The following is a 5,463-nucleotide window of genomic DNA, read 5'->3' on the forward strand; positions in this document are numbered from 1 at the left end:
CTTCTCTATCCCTGAGATCCTTAATGCTTCATCCCTTTTTTTCCCAGGAACCTTACCTTCATCTCTCTACCTGAGAACCTTAATGCTTCGTCCCTTTTTTCCCGGGAACCTTACTGATTTTCTCCTTCCTGAAGAGAGACAATCACTTTAAACCTCTCCAGAAAGAAACTGAGCTTAGACACACCAACCTGCCACCAAGGTATTGCTCTCTCTAGCAGAATAAGTTTACTTTTTCAACCACCTTCTGGTGATTTACTTTTAATTCCTTGCTGGGTTTGATGACTTATCTACCTACATCCTTTAGGCATTTCCACTAGCAATATGTCTGCCAGGCACTGTAATGGTCTCAGTCTATAGTAGTCCTTTCTCAAGTCTCTGGGGTTACCTGTCCATACTATTTATGCAAGTCCCATTTTTAAAATGTAAAGCTGCCTGGTCTATAATTTTGATCACTTTGGACATTTGCCTCTGCTCTGCTCTGCCTCTCCTGTCTGGACTTGATACACCCATCCTATCTATTTGACTTGTCGACTAAAATCTGAATACCCTCCATTTGGAAACTGCATTTTCCATAACCCTTTACAAGATGGCATCAGTCTGATTTCTCATTTTCAAGTATAAAAAGTTCCACAGACTCTTACAGTCTAACTAAAGAGGTTCTAAACTTGCCACTTACCTAAATTTCCTTACTGCTGCTTACTAAAATTCCCTTACCACTGTTTACTAAAATTTCCTACCGCTGTTTACAAAAGTTTTCCTACCACTGCTTACCAAAATTTTCCTACTGCTGTTTACCAAAATTTCCCTACCACTGCTCTTACCAAAATTTTCTTACCTCTGCTTACTAAAATTTTGTTACTTACCGTTACCGACTGACGTGATGAGTTCCCCATTCCCTGTACGGGACATCACTTGTCCCAGTCCTTGCAGTCCTCAGCGCCAATGGAAACACGAACAACACTGACAACTGATGTCAAGCAACAGCTTCTTGTTCTCCTTCTTGCAGCTTTTCTTGCAACAATTCCCCTTACAACAGCTTCTCTTACTACTTCAGCTAGCTTCTTCCACTACCTCTGTCCTTCTCGCAGAAAGGGCTAAACTCCTATTACAACAGTTTCTCTTACTACTGCTTCTTCTACTCTCAGCAAGAGCTCTAACAACAACTCCTCACTACTCAAGCTGACTGACTTCATCTAGCTCCACCCCACCTCGTCCAATCAGAATTCACACATGCTCCAGGCACAAGCTCAGGTTGGTCACGAATAGGCTGACAGGTGCGGATCATGAGGAACAGTCCAGCCTGGCAGGCAGACCATGCATGCTTTTTCACTGTGCATGCTCGGGCAAGGCAGAAAAGAAGTGGGTTTCATGGGGCCTGTGGCCGCACCCGCTTCCCATACTCAAGAAGCTGGACTTCAGAATACCAAATAACTCTATTAAAAAATGGGGTACAGAGCTAAACAAAGAATTCTCTACTGAGGAATACTGAATGGCTGATAAGTACCTGAAAAAATGTTCAACATCCTTAATCATCAGGATAATACAAATCAAAGCAACCCTTTGGTTCCACCTCACACCAGTGCAGCTGGTTCAAAAATTCAGAATGAATGGCTACATTCAGAAATTCAGATGACAGCAGATACTGGCAAGGATGTAGAAAAAGAGGAACACTTCTCCATTACTGGTGGGATTGTAAGGTCTTATAAACCTCTGGAAATCAGTTTAGCTGTTCCTCAGAAAATTGGACATAATACTTCCAGAAGATCCAACAGTACCTCTCCTGGGCATATTCCCAGAAGATGTTCCAACTGGTAATAAGGACACATGCTCCACTATGTTCATAGCAGCCTTATTTATAATAGCCAGAAGCTGGAAAGAAAACATGCGTCCCACAATAAAGTAATGGATACAGAAAATGTGGTACATTTACACAATAGTGTACTAATCAGCTATTAAAAACAATGAATTTATGAAATTCTTAGGCAAATGGATGTATCTGGAGGATATTATCCTGAGGGAAATAACCCAAACACAAAACAACACACATAATATGCCCTCACTGATAAGTGGATATTAGCCCAGAATCTTAGAATACCCAAGATACAATTTGCAAAACACATAAAAATCAAGAAAAAGGAAGACCAAAGTGTGAGTAGAATGGGGAACAAAATACCCATGGAAGAAGTTACAGAAACAACGTTTGGTGCAGAGCCTCAAGGAACAACCATCCAGAGACTGCCCCATTTGCGGATCCATTCTATAAACAACCACCAAACCCAGACACTAGGCTGATGACAAGGAGAGCCTAATGACAGGAGTCTGTTGACAGGAGTCTGATATAGCTGTCTCCTGTGAGGCTCTGCCATTGCCTGGCAAATACAGGAGTGGATGCTCACAGTCATCCATTGGATGGAGCACAAAGTCTCCAATGAAGGAGCCAGAGAGATACCCAGGGAACTGAAGAGGACTGAATCCTCATAGAGGGAACATCAATAACCAGTACGCCCAGAGCTCCTTATAACTATACCACCAATCAAAGAAAACACATGGTGGAACTTGTATACATACTATATATGTACAGAGGATGGTCTAGTTGTTCATCAGTGGGAGGAGAGGCCCTTGGACCTGTGAAGGTTCTATTCCCCAGTATAGGGGAATGCCAGGTTCAAGAATGAGAGTGGGTATGTTGGGGAGTGGGGTAGGGGGGTAGAAGGGGTAGGGGATTTTTGGAGGGGAAACTAGGAAAGGGGAGAACATTTGAAATGTAAATAAAGAAAATAACTAATAAAAATAAGAAAGAAAAATATGATTCTTCATTCTTAATATAATTCTTTGAGCTTTGTTTCATCCCAGATGTTCTTGGGCTGATCCTGTCCTACAACCAACACCTCCCTGCCAAAGTCCCTTCAAGAAGTAGGCTTCACCAAATTATATATTGCCTTTTTTCATTTCATTACACTGATATGTATATACTTCATTGCTCTACTGTTTTAGGACTGCTTGCTAAGATGAATACTCATCTTTTGTGTGCTATTATCCTCATGGAGAATAATCCATGAAAGAGCAGATCCCATCACCACAAACTCTTTCTCTGTCTTTTGCTTCTTGTTTGCAGTTAGTTCCATACTCTACTACTAGTAGAGTAAAAAAATAAACACTAATATATATAAATTGTGAGTTTGGTTAAGTTTCTATTCATAATTTTCTGTTTTACTACTCAATATGTAAACATTAATTCCACGGTAAAAATTATTTAATGCAGCAATTCATTTAGGTTCAACATGATGACTGTACTTTAAGACTAAAAGTTTCCTGAAAATTAAATTATATTCTTATCAAAGAAAACAGAGTGAAAGAATAGTTTTTAGTTACCTAGTTGTTTCAGTTGTTTTAAAGTTTTGTAATGAAGAGGGAAAGTAAATAAATTAGAAATTAGAAATGATAAAGAGAATATATTGTGTTCTAAGAATCAGTTTATTCAAAATTGATTAGTAATATCTTGAATGATAAAAATATATAGGGATAAATAAATACATAAGGCTTGAAAACAAAGAAATTAAATACAGTCTCCAAACTTCTACAACTTATTCATGAATTTTAAGATAGCTTCAAAAGGAATCACCATGAAGTTGAAAATTGCTGTGAAGTCACATAATGGGGGCACCTATGTTAACTTTTCCATAAATATTTACATTTGGCCCTGTGATGGCTAATTTAAGATAATCATAGATGACTCTAGGGATTCAATATTTTTAGAATCACTACTGTCGTTCCTGTCCAATTTGGCTATGATTTCCATATCTTTACAATTCTCTACATTGGTCTCCCACCAAAAAATAGATAGAATTCCCTAAATCTCCAATAAAGTGATTTATCTCATCTCAATATTGGGACAGGTATTCAGGCATTTAGATAAATGCACACTACAGTTTCATCTAAGACATGATTATACAGGACCTCTGTACAAGCACAAATTTGACACTTCCTTTCTCTCTGGGAAACTAGCCCAGACAGATTTGTTTATACCTTATCTCAGTTCTCATTCCAAATTTAGATGGGGAATCCCATTACTTTAATCTTGGTTAGATGGAAGGAGGACAAAGGATGTGGAACAGGGGACTCTGACCTAAACATTCTTGAGTGAATGTTGTTTTAATAATTAGTAAACTGTTTGGGTTTGAATGACATGCCAGGCATTATGACTTGCTTATTTCCCCAGATCTACAGAAGCCGAGGCATTTATTTAGCAAGAATGTTAGCTTAATTAGTGACTTTGAGGCAATCAAAGAAACCCTATATCAAAGGAGGTGAAGGTTCATAAAGATGCCAACTGAAGTTATCCTGTGAATACCACAAGATTGGTCACATATTCACACACACACACACACACACACACACACACACACACACACAAACACACACACACGTGCGCACACACACACACACACAGACACAAGCATGCATGTGCACACACACAAGCACACACTCCCTCACATGTCCATGTGAATACACACATACACACGAGTTTCCTCCCATACAAATGCGTGAATGTGCACACATGACTCTCATTGCCTTAATTCCTTTATTATTGACTATTCTTGACTCCTAGGAGTATATTAAACCCTCTATAGTTCACAGATATTATCTTTCAAAGTCTTGCTTGGCAGATGAAGTCATAAGATTTCTGAATATGTTTTAAAATTATGTTGATTAAAAAGCTGTCTAAAAGAATAACACATAAAGTGTTGGACAAAATGCTGTCTTAGAAATCAGTATCAATCACCCTGAAAAGTGTATTTCGATTCTTGAATGCAATGTCATCACTTATTAATCTTTATGTCTCAAACTTTTGGTGATATTTGACTCTACTTCCCATTCTTTGCTTATATGGAATCTAATGTTTTTTTTTTCACTGCTCCCTGAATTATTGTTGTCATTGTTATTTTTTGTTCAGGCACCCCTTAAACAACTGAGTGTAGCAACAGTACTCTTAGGTATGGACCACAGTGTCTGGGATTTCTTTTGAATCATTATTTGAACATTAATGTTCTTAGCTACCCAGACTTATTCTCGATTATCTAAAACTTTCAGTTTTCAATCAATGAACCATTCTGTGTATCATTTTATGGAACTACAAGAGAACATTTAAATTTCAATAAACAATTATCTAAAATTGGGTATGCAAGAGCCTTCTTTCATCATCCAATGAGAGAAAGCTGTAGGACAGGAGTAACTGAGAGGGAACACAGCATGACTTTAAGTAATAATGAAACACTTCTATCAATATGTAAGCTCTTAATACTGTTATAATGACAGATTTCATTGTGTGTCTTTTTTAGATCATAGGACCAAATTTTCAGGATATCATCTAACAATTCTCTGCTTTAGCTGAAATTAAGTCTTTCTTAAGATTAGGCCATTTGTACAGGTATGATTAGTTTTGGCCCTTTATTGTTGTTTTTC

The sequence above is a fragment of the Mus musculus genome, chromosome 3, assembly GCF_000001635.26.
Source record: "Mus musculus strain C57BL/6J chromosome 3, GRCm38.p6 C57BL/6J".
In the NCBI taxonomy this organism is placed as follows: Eukaryota; Metazoa; Chordata; class Mammalia; order Rodentia; family Muridae; genus Mus; species Mus musculus.